The sequence below is a fragment of the Pogoniulus pusillus genome, chromosome 31 (genome assembly GCF_015220805.1).
Source record: "Pogoniulus pusillus isolate bPogPus1 chromosome 31, bPogPus1.pri, whole genome shotgun sequence".
Taxonomy (NCBI): Eukaryota; Metazoa; Chordata; class Aves; order Piciformes; family Lybiidae; genus Pogoniulus; species Pogoniulus pusillus.
In genome coordinates this window covers 9,445,291-9,462,717 of record NC_087294.1, presented here as the reverse complement: position 1 = coordinate 9,462,717, position 17,427 = coordinate 9,445,291, and positions in this window count along the sequence as shown.

Sequence of the window (17,427 nt, the reverse complement as noted above, 5' to 3'; positions counted from 1 at the left end):
CTTGGCATTTTATGCAGGAGTCCAGTTTGTCACTCTTCCTGCTAGCAAGACCCATACAATTTTGACCAAGTCATGGCCTCTGAACATTTCATTTGGCACAGGAGTACTAAAGACTTGTTTCGCTTTGGCAGCTCAGCTCCTCGCAGACCACCCCCTGGGCAGCACACACCATCCATTTGAGACTCAGGGGCTGCAGCTGACCATCTGTGACCCTGCTCCTCACCACTGAGGGCTGGCACAGCAGCTCAGCTGAGCTGACTCGGTCTCTTAAGGAGGCCTCCTGTTGCCCCTCACTGAGCCTACATGGGAAGAAGCAGCTTACTTAACACAGATGTGGACACACATGGAGCAGGGTGGGTGCAAGGCAAGGTGGAAGCAATGGGAACTACTGGCCAGGAGCCAGATGTAAATGTGTGCATGACTGTGTGCACACACATAAATATGTGTAATTAGGATGAGTATTATAATGCATGTACAGAAAAGAGGAGAGTGAGGAGATGGTGAATTAATTGCATGGAGAATCTCTATTCGGACTCTCCTAACTTTGAAGTGCTGCACTCCCAAGCCTTAATGATCTTTTAATTTATACTTTAAATGATAGTTTACCTTCTGATTATTCAAAAGATAGGCAATATTTTGCACCAACACTTTACATTCAAGCAAAGTAATTGAAAACATGCAAATGCCTTTACTGAAGAGATATGCAGAATCTCCTTCTGAGCTAAGCACAGGTAAAGGGAACAAGCATATTAATGTAGGCAAAGCTTCACTAACCACACTGTTATTTATATTTAAGGCACTTAGTGCATCATGAAGCTCAGCATTCTTTCTTGATATCAACATATTAAGGCTACAGGAATAGCTCAGCACTATTACAAGAGGACTGCAGATAGGATGAGATCTGTGAAACGTCTTCAGAAACACCTAGGCTGTTTCAGCACTTCAGAAACTCCTATAATTTGATACTGAAAGCAGAGCTTCATGTCACTTAGGCACACATACATTTCCCACACCAAGGCAAACCTCAGAGGTTAGTAGCATAGAAAGAAAAAAATGCAATGGTGGTTTAGCACTGTTTGTGACAGTCAAAATCAAACTTTGGCAGGGAAAATGATACAACATCTTTGTCTAACCTTATTTTAGGTATTCCAGGACTAAGGCAGGCCCTTTATCTTAAGTCAGCATCAAGATTCATTATGCAATTTTTGCTTTTGGAAATGAGTGTTATGCTGCTTGTATAGTCCCATGGATTTAGTTATTACTGAAGGCAGTTTTATTGCAGTGAGTTAACTAGTATTTCATCCTACAAAAAGTCTCACAGATCCAGGACTGAATGACTGAATGGGCATTTTCCATTTCTCAATATGCCAAGGATGACATTAGTAGCCCTGGAATTTTTGTCTAGAAAAAAAAAAAAAAACCAACATAGAAGAAACAAAAATGTGTAGAGCAGAAAGGGATGAACCAGGAAATCCATTAATGCGCCCAGCAAGTGGAGTATCAAACCTCTCACCACCGTCCAACCTTTCTGGCACCACTTGCCTATTAAGGATCACAGAATCATAGAATTAACCAGGTTGGGAAAGCCCTTAGAGATCATCAAATCCAGCCTATTACTCATCACTTTCGAATTAACTAAATCATCCAGCCTTCTTTTAAACACCTCCAGGGATGGTGACTCCATCGCGTCCCTGGGCAGCCCATTCCAATGCCAATCACTCTCTCTGTGAAGAACTTCCTCCTAACATCCAGCCTAGACCTGCCCTGGTGCAGCTTGAGGCTGTGTCCTCTTATTCTGTTGCTGGTTTCCTGGGAGAAGACACCAACTCTCACCTGGCTACAACCTCCTTTCAGGTAGTTGTAGAGAGCATTAAGCCTTCCCTGAGCCTCCTCTTCTCCAGGCTGAACACCCCCAGCTCCCTCAGCCACTCCTCTTGGGGAGCCTTCACACTACAGAACACATGCCACGAGATGCCATTCCCTGCATACTCTCACATGCAAGCCCATGCAACACAGGCTAAACCTAAAGCTTTACTAAGTGAAAGGCTAGCAGCAAAACAGCATGGCATTTAATTCAGAACTTCTCCACTAATTCATAGAATCACAGAACGGTTTAGGTTGGAAGGGTCCTCAAAGTTCCAACCCCCCACCATTGGCAGAGACATCTCCCACTAGGATAGGTTGCTCAAGGCCTCATCCAACCTGGCCTTGAACATCTCCAGGAAGGGAGCAGCCACAACTTCCCTGGGCAACCTGTGCCAGTGTCTCACCACCCTCCCTGTAGAGAAATTCATCCTAATATCTAGTTTAAATCTCCTCTCTTCCACTTAAAACCCATTACCCCTTGACCTGTCATTATCATTAAGCCCATCCAGAGTTTGCACACCTAAAAAGGAAGTTCTCCTCGGAAAATCAGACTTGGCTTTCAGGCTTTGAGGTAAAAAACTTGCCTATTTGTATCAGCCATCAGCATTCACTTTCCCCAGTCACCACCATTTGCTGACAGACTATTTCCAGTTTCAGCTGCACCGCTGGACACAGACTGTGTCATTTACACTAAACACACTTCTGCATTGGAGAACAGTTTGCAATGATGTCAAATGTGAGCTCACACCACCACAAACCTGCCTGTCTACACAGTAAAAAGTATAGGCTGTAAACTTAACATGCAATTCAATCTGTCTGTACAACAACAATTAATGATTACTAATGCATGTGGATGTAAAGGACAGAGGAGTAGCATTGTGACTGCTTCATGTAACTCTCCAAACCAAAAGCAATTTGTTGAGTCATTTATCCTAATGATGTCACTATTCTGCCAAAGGTCAGATAAAACTGGCAGTGTGGATAGAAAGTTCAGAAACCCACTCAAGAACCACACAACATGCAAGGTCTCATCAGCTGTGATGAAAAGTGACCCATTTGCAATGGAGTAAGACAAGGATGATAGAGAGAGCAACATTTTTGTTAGGCTACCTGCTGCAGCTTCTCAGACCAATGGCTGAAGTGATACAAAGGTATTTCAGACTTGCATTTTCTCCATAGCAGAAAGAGAATCTCCTTGCAGTCTTAGGCAATGACAGCTGCAAAGGCCTTTGTTAATTACATTATACACACATGGCAAAGTGATGTCCTCTGACTGCCTGTGAAACTAGCAGGGCAAAATGAGTGTTGGCATGACCCTACTACAGAAAGTTAAATGTGGCATTAACACCACACATTAGAAAGTCTAGGGAGCAGAACTGTTCAAGAGCACACTGTCTATACACTAAACCAGGTAACATCCTTGGTCCTGCTGTTACCCTGGTTTGCCTTACACAGCAGATGATGGTACCTGTGGCTGTAGAGGCAGGTGAGATCTAGCTGCAAGCCAGTGGCGGAAAAGGAGGAAAGGTATCTTTTTTGGGGTACTGCATGTACTGACAAGTGAGATTTTTGTTAATAGCAAACATTATTTTATAGACAGCTACCCATGGTATGAATATAAATATACACTGCTTAAAGACAAATCACAGAATCACAGAATCAATCAGGTTGGAAAAGACCTTTGAGATCATCAAGTCCAACCTATCACCTAACACCATCTAATCAACTAAACCATGATGCCAGGTGCCACATCCAGTCTCTTCAAACACTTCCAGGAACAAGGCTCCACTACTTCCCTGGGCAGCCCATTCTAATGGCCAATCACTCTTTCTGTGAAGAACTTCCTAACATCCAGCCTAAATTAGAAGGTCATAGGCATCTCGAAATAAAGCTACGTCCTCCACCACACCACACACACACACACACACACACACACACAAAACCCGTGATTGCAGTGTGCATGTGGGTTATTTTTCAGCTGCTGTAACTTGCTGGTCTCTATTTAACAACCTCTGTATTTTTTCCCTCCTCCTGTGGCTACCTTTGCTGGCATGAGTTTGTAGAGCAGTGATGTAAAACAACAACCTTAGAAAACAACCTGCATTAGGCATCTGTTTGTATCATTTTGGAAAGAGGGAGTAAAATCAGATGTCTTTGGCTTCTGGTAGTATCTTCAAAGCCCACACAAACAGTGAATAGCTCTTTAACTTTTCCACTGGATATTTTGGGTTTTTTTTCCCCCTGCTAAAAGTGCTTTCATAGAGACTGTTATCCTACAAATCTTATGTTCCGCTCGCATTTGAATATCTCTGCTTTTAATACTGCTGTTAAACTATTGTTTATTTCTATCACAACAGCAGTCAGAAATGTCAAGGAGAGCCCTATTGTATGACACAATGTAACACAAGCCCAGAAAGTTCCCATTGTGCCAAGCTGAATTTGCTGTTAGGAGATTTATTTAATAGTATTGTATTGCCACGAGAATAGATCTGGCCCCTTCAAAGACTCTCTGCGTTATCTGCTGCTCTATAGCTGGCAATGAAGCTACCTTCATGGGCAGGTGGGACTATTTATTTTCATCATACACTGCCACATTATGACATAAATCTATAGGGTCTCTGTGAGAGCTTCTTTTGTGAACATACATCAAGCTGTACAGTTAGAGCTCCCGTCCAATCCTTTGCCTTGCACTGGATTATTGGAAGCGCCACAACCACTGCTCAGCCGAGGAGCTACACTAATGACATGGCAATGGCATGTGTTGGACAGTGGCTGCTCGTCCCTTCTGCGTCCACAGTATCACACTATCACAGTATCACCAAGGTTGGAAGAGACCTCATAGATCATCAAGTCCAACCCTTTACCACAGAGCTCAAGGCCAGACCATGGCACCAAGTGCCACGTCCAATCCTGCCTTGAACAGCTCCAGGGACGGCGACTCCACCACCTCCCCGGGCAGCCCATTCCAGTGTCCAATGACTCTCTCAGGGAAGAACTTTCTCCTCACCTCCAGCCTAAATCTCCCTGGCACAGCTTGAGGCTGTGTCCTCTTGTTCTGGTGCTGGCCACCTGAGAGAAGAGAGCAACCTCCCCCTGGCTACAACCTCCTCTCAGGTAGTTGTAGACAGCAATAAGGTCACCCCTGAGCCTCCTCTTCTCCAGGCTAACCAATCCCAGCTCCCTCAGCCTCTCCTCGTAGGGCTGTGCTCAAGGCCTCTCCCCAGCCTCGTCGCCCTTCTCTGGACACACTCAAGCACCTCAATGTCCCTCCTAAACTGGGGGGCCCAGAACTGAACACACGCAGGCTGGGATTCCTTCCCTGTGTGCAATGTCCCTTCTAAAAGGAAAAGGTAGGAAAGGAAGGAGAGAAGGGAGGGAGGGCAAAGTCTCAAGCTATTTCTTTCTGGTTGAGAGCCCCCACGCAGAGGCTAGGTGCAGGCAGGCTGGTGCCTGTGCTGTGCTCTGCTGCGCTGTGTGGCAATGCACTGACTTTGATCCCCAGGGAGGTGAGGCGGAAGTTGGTTTTCACCATTAAATTTTTTTATAGATAGCAAAGTCCATCCTTCCACCTGCATCCAAAGCACGGAGGCAGCTGGCAGAACAAAGCACCAGAGAAAAATAGTTGACCAGAATCTATCTGAAATTGCCAGCCTACAGGTGCAGTCTTGTTTTTCATCTCAGTCGCCGCAGTCCCTAGTGACTGTCAATGTTTTACTGAGACTAATTAACCCTTTTTTTGCCTAGGATGGACCACAGGCAAAAAAAAAAACCCAAAAGACCAAAATCTCCACCAATCTACCACCCACATGTAAAACTGTGTGAGAAGAGAAACGTAGTAATCATGCCTAGTCCAGAACTGTGTCCCTACGAGGTTGCTACAAAAGACACAGCAGAAGTAAGGGGAACCTTTGCATTTGGGCATTGTTGAGACTGCTCCAAGACTAGCAGGCTACTTCTAACACCTGAATGAGGTGGTGAAGATAAGCAGAGAAATCAGCCACCGCTGAAGCACTGCCAACTCCAGAGTGTAAAGGAGCAGTTGTTAAGCAAGGAATAGTAAAACCGAACAATAAACCTGGATAAGCACTGTAGACAGGAAGTCAGGATGTATAAACAACTGAAATCCAAGATAAGAATTCCCAAAGCTGCAGCTTGGCTGAGCCATCAACATTAAGCATTCCTTCAGATCCTCAAGGAGAAGTGGTGGCCAAGGAGCCTTGTGACTTTCAGCTTTCTTCCTCGGAGAAGCCAGGCGAAATCCATGCAAAAGGCAGGATTGCTCCCTTCCATGGGGTGCCTTCTATTCCTCCTCTGTCTGCTTGTTCAACTACTAACCTGTAGGCTTTCACTACTACCCCACGGACATGATCCCACAGTCCCAATGTCAGGATCTTTCCATCTACATGTCCCCTAAGGTTTGCTTCTCATTTTCATCTCATCCTTGTAATTTATACCTCCTCCATGAAAAAAAAAAAAGGGAATAGATTTACAAATCCATCATTATTTGTATGCTCCAAATATTTACCTCATTTTCACACCCCAGCCAGCTACATGGCTATCAATAACCAAGGTGTATTTAGTTCTCTGATGGCCTCCATAGAAGTTACCCATCAGTGATGGCAGAGCTGTTCTAAATCCCTCAGCCTGCCAGGACAGCTCGTCACAGTCACAGGAGGAAAAGAGTCCTCAGCACTTGCCAAGATCCACCTGATACTTCAGCTTGGCCCCTTGAAGATGCACTGCCTGTCTTTACCTTCTCCAGACACACGATGAGCACCTGTTGAACTTCAGGCAGAGGAGTTTCTTTTCTTGAGGAAAGTATATTTAGTCCAGGTTACTTTTCCCCCAACATCAGTTTTTCCATAGAGTCATAGAGCCATAGAATTGTCAGGGCTGGAAGGGACTTCAAGGATCATCCAGTTCCCACCCCGCCTGCCATGGGCAGGGACACCTCACACTAGATCAGGTTGCTCAGAGCCACATCCAGTCTGGCCTTAAATACTCCTAGGAATGAGGCTTCCAGCACCTCCCTGGGCAACCTGTTCCAGCATCTCACCACCCTCATGGTGAAGAACTTCTTCCTAACATCCAATCTGAATCTGCCCACTTCTAGTTTTGCTCCATCCCTCCTGGTCCCGTCGCTACCCAACATCCTTAAAAGTCCCTCCCCAGCTTTCCTGTAGGCCCCTTTCAGATACTGGAAGGCATCAATAAGGCCTCCTCAGAGCCTTCTCCTCTCCAGACTGAACAGCCCCAACTCCCTCAGTCTCTCCTCATAGGAAAGAGGTGCTCCAGTCCTCTGACCATCCTTGTGGCCCTTCTCCGGACACTTTCCAGCACATCCATACCTTTCCTGCAATAAAGGCTCCAGAACTGGATGCAGTACTCCAGGTGGGGTCTCACCAGAGTGGAACAGAGGGGAAGAATCACCTCTATCAACCTGCTGGCCACACTTCTCTGGATGCAGCCCAGGATATGACTGGCTTTCTGGGCTGCAAGTGCACACTGGTGGTTCATGTTGAGTTTCTCATCTACCAGCACCCCTAAGTCCTTTTCTTCAGGGCTGCTCTCCAGCCAGTCACTGCCCAGCCTATATTGGTGCTTGTCCTTGGGGCAGAACCTTGCACTTGGTCTTGCTGAACCTCGTAAGGGTGGCATGTGCCCACCTCTCCAGCCTGTCTCAGTTCCTCTGGATGGATCCCTTCCCTCCAGCATGTTGGCCATACTGTACACCTTGATGCCATTGGCAAACATGCTGAGGGTGCACTCAGTGCCACTGTCCAATGCCAAAAGCCACGTGGTGGCACGACAGAAAGGTCAAACAGGAAGGCAAAACCTGGCTTGTTTTCATCCTCATTCTTTAACCACTTAAGGAAGGGAGACAGGCATACAGATTAAAAACAAGAGATGCTCTCTACCTTACTCCACGCTTTTACCAAGCTTTCTAAATTGCTCTTGTGAATTCTATCTCAGTTTCCAGTGTGGAGACTTTGAAGCATGCTCTGCAGCTGCAACAGAATGCAAACTCTGCTTTACCAGAGCCTTTGTAGCTGTAAATAAGGCAGTTTTGGTAAAGGTGGTAAAGCGTAGGTCTGGGGTGAAAAGGACAAGGCAGGCTGCAAGAAGAGGAAAAGCTCCCACTGATGCCGGCAGGTCAGGAGTTCAGAGCTGGTGTCAAAGCTGTTGAGTCCTACGTGATTCACTTCGAGCAAGCCAGTTCAAAACACCTCATCAGCCTGGAGTTGGGGATTCTTGAGCTGCAGTCACATTCCTGGCCCTCAGCAAAACCGCCCACTCTGCTTCTTGGGAGCAGTGTCAAGGAGCCCAAGAGGTGAAAGGCTGCCACAGGGCTAGAGCTGCTGGAAAGCTGGGTCGTGATGCAATGCTTTGGCAATCGCCAGCTGTGCTTGCATGGCTCTGCCAGTTGTGCCTTCCACAGCCCTTACTTTGAAAGATGCCATGCACAGCCTAAGTGAAAGGGAAAATATTTCCCTTGCCAAGGGAATAGAACAGGAAGTTTTGGATGTTTTGCTGGCAATAAAAACAAAAAAGTACATTTGGAAAGCATCTCAAGAGGTCATTGTGTTCACCCTCAAGCTTTTAAGCAGCATTAAGCCTCAGAAGCAGTCCTACAACACACTTATTTAACCTCTCCTTGAATGTCTGCTGTGATGGAGATCCCCAGTTTCTTCAGTGCTTAATGCAATGTCTTCTCAAAGAGTCTTCCTTGCTGCAGTTCAAGCTCATTCCTCCTTTTTCAATCAGCACCATCATGTTATTTTCCTCTTTACAGCACTATTAACAGTTAGTAATAAGTAGTAATCATCCTTTAATGAAATAGAATGGGATGTAGAAATATCAGCCATTAGGAATCTTCAGCTGAAAGGCAATGCAAGTTGGCAAGGTAGTATGACAAAACCTGCTCCTTGGCTATAAAAGGCTCTTAGGTTTAATATTTCAGGATTTAACTGGATTCACACTGTTAAATTGAAATTCCACAGCAAATGGAATTCCAGGCTTGCAAAATTACTTCCTCCTAGTCATAAATCATATCACTTTGCATATATTTGAATGGTCAAACATCTCTTTAGTCCCAGGAATGATTTGTTCTTTCATTAATGGAGACTAGATGAAAGCCACAGATAACAGCTCACAGAGATTGAACATAAAGTAAAACTCCTTTTATTGTACAGGACCTGCAGCCCAAGTACCATGGCAATAATCTAATGATGCCAAAACCTGGATGCCCTTGAAATACTCCAGAACAATAGATGCTGTCAAACATGACCTACACAAGCTACCAGCGACAGAGAAGGCAGAGTCTGAAGTCACACTTCTCCTCTGCCACCATCGGCAGCAGGTAAGGGCAGTGCCTCAGGGGCAGCCAGGCAGTGCTGTGCACATGCAAAGCTGAGCAAGGGGCTGGTGCCACTCAGGCACTATTTGTACTCCTCTTTCTTACTGAGACCCTCTAAAAACCAGCTGCCTGATAGGTTGGACTGGATGATCTTGGAGGTCTCTTCCAACCTGGTTGATTCTATGATTCTAAAACTCTCCCAGAAGTGAGTCAGAACCCTTGTTAGGGTATTCCAGAGCAGTTAATTCCAGCAGCTTCAGCAGAACTTGCCCAGTAATGAAGAATGTAAATATTTACCCTTGCAGGACTTCCACATTTTAAGTTACATGGGGCTGGGCCTGAGCAATAAGCATGTGATGAAAGTTATCCCTAAAGCAGCTCCAGCACTTTGAACAGGCAGTAGAGGAGTCTTCATAGGGCCAAGCACTCTACAGACAATAAAATGTCAAGTACATTCAGGTGTACACCAGCAGCCCATTTAAAACACTCAGCTTCCACCAGACCCCAAATCATTTGAATGGCTGGTGGGGTTATTTGGTGTGCGTGCCACGAAACTCAGATGCAGCACAACATTAAAATGCAGCTGGAGTGAATACATTTTACTTGCAAGGAAGCAGATTTGGTACTTTCAGAGAGTTTGTGGGGATGGGAAAGGGTGGGGAAAATAACCCAACCAAAACGTGGTGTAATTAATTTGACATTGTTTTCCTCCTTCGCACCAAATAGAATCATAGAATCAGTCGAGGTTGGATGGGACCTCAAGGATCATCAAATTCCAACCCCTCTGCCATGGGCAGAGACACCTCACACTAGATCAGGCTGTCCACAGCCTCATCCAGCCTGGCCTTAAACACCTTATTGCTGTCTACAACTACCTGAGGGGTGGTTGTGGCCAGGAGGAGGTTGCTCTCTTCTCTCAGGTGGCCAGCACCAGAACAAGAGGACACAGCCTCAGGCTGTGCCAGGGGAGATTTGGGCTGGAGGTGAGGAGAAAGTTCTTCCCTGAGAGAGTCATTGGACACTGGAATGGGCTGCCCGGGGAGGTGGTGGAGTCGCCGTCCCTGGAGCTGTTCAAGGCAGGATTGGACGTGGCACTTGGTGCCATGGTCTGGCCTTGAGCTCTGTGGTAAAGGGTTGGACTTGATGATCTGTGAGGTCTCTTCCAACCTTGGTGATACTGTGATACTGTGATACTGTGATACTGTGATACTTCCAAGGATGATGTTTCCACCACCTCCCTGGGCAACCCATTCCAGAGTCTCATCACCCTCACAGTGAAGAACTTCTTCCTAACATCCAGTCTGAATCTACCCATTCTAGCTTTGTTCCATCCCCTTTAGTCCTATCACTACCTGACATCCTAAAAAGTCCCTCCCCAGCTTTCTTGTAGGCCATTCACTGACTACATTATTTTCTGAACAGAAATGTGGAGGAAGATCTCCCCATAGAGAAGAAATGTGAGCTCATTACAAACTATTCACTGATGGAGAGCACAGAAGAAGAAAAGCAGACATCAAAAAAAGACCAAGTTCTCCAAGAGTGAGATCTTCCCAACTGGACTGAAGTATCTGGTCAGGCATTGGAATGGGCTGCCCACGGAGGTGGTTGAGTCACCAACCCTGGATGTGTTGAAAAGTGGTTTGGATGTGGTGCTTGGGGCTATGGTTTAGGGTGCACCTTGGAGAGTAGAGGTATCAGTTGTGCTTGGTGATCCTGAGGGGCTGTCCCAAGCTGAATGTTTCTGTGATTTTGGTCTAAAGGTATTGTGAACTAAAGGTATATGAACTGAAGGTGCTCAGATCAGGACCCACCAGGAACAACCACTTCTCCTGTCCTAGTATCACACTGTTTGCTTTTCAAAAGCCTAAGTGGTAGGAGTCTTTATTGGTCCTGTTTCAGTGTAAAAGTACTTCCACTCCTTAACGAGGGCTTGATTACAATTGAGATAAACACTGGAATTGCAGCATGGCCTTCTTATCTTTGGATGGGGCATCATTATCTCATGTAGTGTAAAGTAGGCCAGGTCTCTCCTCAACTACTCCTTTAACACTCTCTGTTCTACTATCAAATTGGCACACCACCCTGTAGGTTAGACAGGTATTCATGTTTGTGGGGGACAGCAGTTTGGGTCCTCCCCTTGCCAGCTTATCCAGCATTTATCTTCTCTCTGTGTTTTGATGGTAATTATCACTTACAAATACAAGAAACCTGAGGGGGAAAAGCAACCTCTCTTTCCTTGCCATGGAACAAACTTCAAGGCTTTGAGTTTTCCTGGCCAGCCTCCCATACCAGATTTTTGCAGCTCCAGTGGTGCTTCCTCCACAGTCTACTATGGCTGTCAGGGCAGAGTGCATTGTAATAAGTTAGAGACTCCAACTACAGCTGAATAATCCACCCTTACAAACAAAGACCTCTTTAAAAGCTTTTTCATCTCATGTCTGGTATTGCCAGCCCCCAAAACAAGAGAATCAAAATTGCTTATCAAAGCCCTAAGACTGAAAAACATCAGTTTGCAGAAGTACATTAAAAAAAACCACCTCCAAATTCAAGACTTGTTCCCACCATAAAAGAGAACAATTTTCCAACCACTAGCTGAGTCATACAGGTATGTGACAGATAAACTTCTCAGATTCTGCTAGACAAGGGCTGGAGGACTGTGCATTGTCAAGGCAGTTGTACAGAGATCAGCTCGCAGGCTGCCTGCAGGGCAAATATTAGTATCTGCAGCCAAAAACAGGGAAATTGAGGTGGAGGTTTGATTTACCCAAGGCCATGCCATAAATCATCAAAACAGCAGAGCTGGAACCGAATAGCCATGGGCTCAGGAGTTCTGCAGAAAGATTCAGGGTCAGGCTTTTTGCTGTACTCTGCACTGGTTAGACCACACCTTGAGTACTGTGTTCAGTTCTGGGCCCCCCAGTTTAGGAGGGACATTGAGATGCTTGAGCGTGTCCAGAGAAGGGCGACGAGGCTGGGGAGAGGCCTTGAGCACAGCCCTACGAGGAGAGGCTGAGGGAGCTGGGATTGGTTAGCCTGGAGAAGAGGAGGCTCAGGGGAGACCTTATTGCTGTCTACAACTACCTGAGGGAAGGTTGTGGCCAGGGGGAGGTTGCTCTCTTCTCTCAGGTGGCCAGCACCAGAATGAGAGGACACAGCCTCAAGCTGTGCCAGGGGAGATTTAGGCTGGAGGTGAGGAGAAAGTTCTTCACTGAGAGAGTCATTGGACACTGGAATGGGCTGCCCGGGGAGGTGGTGGAGTCGCCGTCCCTGGAGCTGTTCAAGGCAGGATTGGACGTGGCACTTGGTGCCATGGTCTGGCCTTGAGCTCTGTGGTAAAGGGTTGGACTTGATGATCTGTGAGGTCTCTTCCAATCCTAATAATACTGTGATACTGTGATACTGTGATACTGTGATACTGTGTGAGATTTATGGCAGAGGAGATGAAGAATAGAACATTTTCACTGTCATTTTTTTTTCTGCTCCCAGGATGGTTGTTAAGCACCGACACTGATTGAGTGGGTGTTACAGCTGCTGGTTTAGAGGAAGAAAAGTGCAACTAATAAAAATATGCTCAGCACAGAGATAGGAAATACATGACCATCTAATTTGAATGGCCCCAGGAATACTTCTCTTTGCTCTGTCACACTGCTGTCAGATAAAACTAAGTTTGTCCACAAGACAAAGTGGGATATATATATATATATATATATATATGCTTTGTAATGCCATCACATGGACATAGATCATGCCAGACAGGGATGTCTAACCTCTTGCTTTCTGGGAAAACTTATGCACAGTTAAGCACTCCTAGCACGTGTCCCATTCCTTATCTCTTTTCCACATTAACCAAGCCAGTTCCCTGCACATCCCTCATAGGTTTCCTGCCATCTCCACTGCTATTTCCTGGACACTCCAGGAAATAGCCTCCAGGTTTCAGTGTCTGATGCCCAAAACTAAAGCAAACTATTGCCACTGAAGCTTCAGCAGCGTGGCTTGGAAAGAAAGGATCATCTGCTGATCTTACTCATTTCATCCCAGCTAACACCAAGACTCCAAGGACTTACCTTTCACACAGCCACAGCAAGCTGTTGATTCAGTTTGTGTTTGAAGCTCTAAAACCAAGAGGGCAGTTTAGATTTGTTTTGCCTGTGATTACTTCTCCCTCTACTTAGCAGGAATCTCCCTGGCCTCTGTTTCCCTGATTTGCACAATTACTTCCATTTTCCAAAATACTGTTTTATTTTCATTCTGCTCAGGTCCTGCAGGGAGCCTGCAAACCCCTGGTGTCACGCACGACTTTCACAAACACTCCTGCATGGCCCAGCTCGTTAATGGAAATAGTGACTAGAAGTGACAGAGAACTGACCTCAGGGACCTCCCATGCAATATCTCCCTGCTATGATAACTGCACTTGGGTACCTCTTCTTTGAATGCAACTTTTCTTTTTGAATTAGTTATGCATCGACTCCTTGTGACAGTTTCATCTGGACCATCTTTCCCTCCTTTGCTTACAAAAAAAAAACCAGTAACAAAAATCCTACTGAATTAAAAGGCTGTGATGCATCCTGCAGCCTTACTCAGACCATTTAGAATTACAAAGAAGCAAAATAATCAGAATATTCAACATCAATGTGGGGAAAAGCAAAGATTCTCCCCCCCCTTCAAGAAAAAAAGATGGTATTTAAGCACAGAAGTTCTCTCTCTGTCAACATCTCCTGTGACAATGTAGCTGCTATTTTCCCCCCAAGATTATTGTGAAATCACTGCTGGTGTTTTTCAAGCAAACACTGATAAAGCTTAGGCCAGTTAATTAGGTCATTAAGTATTTGGACAACAGTGTCAAAGTTAGTTAATCTGATTTGATTTAAAGTTCACCAAACCCAAGGTGTGAATTAAACCAAACAAAATGGAAATGATTCCAATGTCATGGTATGGAAACGATTCCAATATCATTGTATAGAACCAATTCCACCAGAATTCCCTCGAATTTCAGCCAGCACCAAGATTCCAGATCACCACTTTAAACGTAGCTTTCCAGGGCGTATTGTCATCCTAGAGCAGGTACTTCAGCACTTTGGGACAGAAGCAGCTAAAACCAGTTCTACTCACACCTTTCCAGTCACAGAAAGTTATAGTGATAGTGACAAAGAAGTGGCCAACTAACCTGATCACAAAAGGCAACCTTCAAAAGGGCCGGCGCAAGCCCGGGCGACTAGATCAATATTTGCACAAATCTGCCCAGCAGTGAATAAGCTCTTTGAGCTAGAGGAGGCATGAGTGCAAGGGGGAGTGAGCCACCCCGGGGATGGACGGCAGGGGGTCTGCTGGAGAGGGAAGCAGCACTTGCTGCCTGGGTGCCTGGCATGCTGCCACCCATCCCATTTCTCTGTTTCAGCTGGAGTTTTGCGGAGGAGGCGGGAGGCCAGCAGGGAACTGATGGCAGCTGGGAGGGAGAACGGGAGCAGCACCACAAATTGCCTGTCCTTCCAGGGGCCCTTAATCCCATGTGACACTTGCCACTGCTTACAAGTCTGTGGACAGCAGGGCCTGTTTTCCACACTGCCATACCGTGCGGCAAAGAGAGTGCCAGCAGGCTGGTTTTGCACAGGCTCAGGTGACAAGCAAGGGCTCTTTTCCTCTTTTGCTTTTTCACTACACTCTTACTCAACTCACAGGATTCAACCTGGCCCTGCAGCACGTACTCATGCCAAGAAACTCCAAGTCACAAAAGAACTCTGCAAGTGAGGTTAACCACTGTTCAGCTACAGTTTCAGGCACAAAATAAATGCATCTTCAAATTTGGAAGCTGTGCTCGTCCTGTGTTGGGTCCTAAGTAAGCAGGTATCTAAGCTGAGTTGAGTCCTAAGTAAGCAGGTATCTAAGATGAGTCCTAAGTAAGCAGGTATCTAAGATGAGTTGAGTCCTAAGTAAGCAGGCATCTGAGCTGAGTCCTAAGTAAGCAGGTATCTAAGCTGAGTTGAGTCCTAAGTAAGCAGGCATCTAAGCTGAGTCCTAAGTAAGCAGGTATCTAAGCTGAGTTGAGTCCTAAGTAAGCAGGCATCTAAGCTGACTCCTAAGTAAGCAGGCATCTAAGCTGAGTTGAGTCCTAAGTAAGCAGGTATCTAAGCTGAGTCCTATGTAAGCAGGTATCTAAGATGAGTTGAGTCCTAAGTAAGCAGGCATCTGAGCTGAGTCCTAAGTAAGCAGGTATCTAAGCTGAGTTGAGTCCTAAGTAAGCAGGCATCTAAGCTGAGTCCTAAGTAAGCAGGTATCTAAGCTGAGTTGAGTCCTAAGTAAGCAGGCATCTAAGCTGACTCCTAAGTAAGCAGGCATCTAAGCTGAGTCCTAAGTAAGCAGGTATCTAAGCTGACTCCTAAGTAAGCAGGTATCTAAGCTGAGTTGAGTCCTAAGTAATCAGGCATCTAAGCTGACTCCTAAGTAAGCAGGCATCTAAGCTGAGTCCTAAGTAAGCAGGCATCTAAGCTGAGTCCTAAGTAAGCAGGCATCTAAGCTGACTCCTAAGTAAGCAGGCATCTAAGCTGAGTCCTAAGTAAGCAGGCATCTAAGCTGAGTCCTAAGTAAGCAGGTATCTAAGCTGAGCTGATTCTACCTCTAGGAAAAAATGGTAGGGTTCCAGAAAAAAGATACCAACAGTTCAAGTGAATTAGGAACAGGTTTTGTCAATGATACAGAGATAAGTTTCCAATAGGTGTTACCACACATTGAAAACAGGAACAAAACCAGAAAACAAACCAAAAAAGGAAAAAAAAAAAAAAAGACAAAGAAAAAAAGATACCCCCAAACCTTTGCAGATGTTACAGCACCGCTCTTAGCGTGGGAAACCATCTGAGTTCAAATGGTTCAGTGGAGCAACCTCAGCCGACAAACAGACTGAATCTTGACAGCGTTTGACCAGTTTTCTGCACACAAAACTCACTCTCAGAGTGAGCAACTTGAGATAAACACTAAGATTTATCACCTTTGGTGGCAGGCCCAGTAAGACTGAAAATCTTACAGCTTACTCCTCCTATTTTTTCATGACTCAGGAGAAACTCTGGTTTGTAGTGGTACGACCTGGCTGTCAGCCTTCCTAGTCCTGTATTGCCTCCTGTTTCACTGGTGTGAAAATCCACCAGTAAATGCTAGCCAAGCACTGCAAAAAATATCTCTCCTGATGAAGCAAGTTGAATCAAACTGTTGCTAGATGACAGCACAAACCAATTAGGCTACTGTACCTTAGCTCATGTCTACATGGGTCTCTGTTCTTCAACACAGAACCTGATTAACAAGCAGAAACTGTGAATTATTTGATGTCTTCTTTCTTTTTTCTTCTTATCCCCTATGCATTCAGGCTACTCAGGGACCTAGCTGGAAGCAACAAAGTCTATACCCCTTGGGCTATGAACGTGGTATCAAAACCACTGACTTGGTGAGTCTCATCAAGAGCCAGGTGCCCAAGTTTCCAAATGTGATCCAAAACCCCACACTATTTTGTTGCCAAAAAGTATATAGGGTAAATACAGAGCCTCTGCCTTTTGCATGTGGCAAAAAAAGTGCTGTCTAGAGCTTCCACCCTTGTTACCTTGTGCTGGCTCAGTGCCTGGAGTGTGTCCCTGACTCTACCTTGTTCAGTGCCAACCTGCAGTGCCCTCCCTGAGGAACGTGCCCTGAGTGGCATCTCTCTGAGGAGTGTGCTCTGCTGCCTACTGATGTGCCCCTGGGAGAGCCCACCTGGTTCTCATCCAAACCTCTGGACTGCAGCAACAAATGAGGAGCTTTGGAGTCTAAATTGGGAGTTCTCTTTCCAGGATGTTTCCTTCGGTGAAATGGACCTGCAAGGCTGTATCCTTCGTTGGGCAGCAAGCCAGCAGAAGGCCACATATTGTTCCATACCTTCTGTCTGCTTACACAAGTCTATGCTGCATCACCTAGGAAAGCCACCTCAAGATATTAATTGCATTGTAGCATTCACCTCAGCTAGCAGAAAAGCCACTTTTGGTCACCCACCCATTGTAACCTGGCCTCCATCAGCTCCAGTTGTGCTGTTGGTTAAGCAGGAGGGCTGGCAGAAGCCCTCGGCCACACTGCAGAGCACATTTACTGCTCCTTCTGCCCTTTCCCTGATGTCACTTTCTCATTATAACATTATACCAAATCACAATGGGGATTAACCACCCCTGTATAAGCTTATTATAGGCTTATGC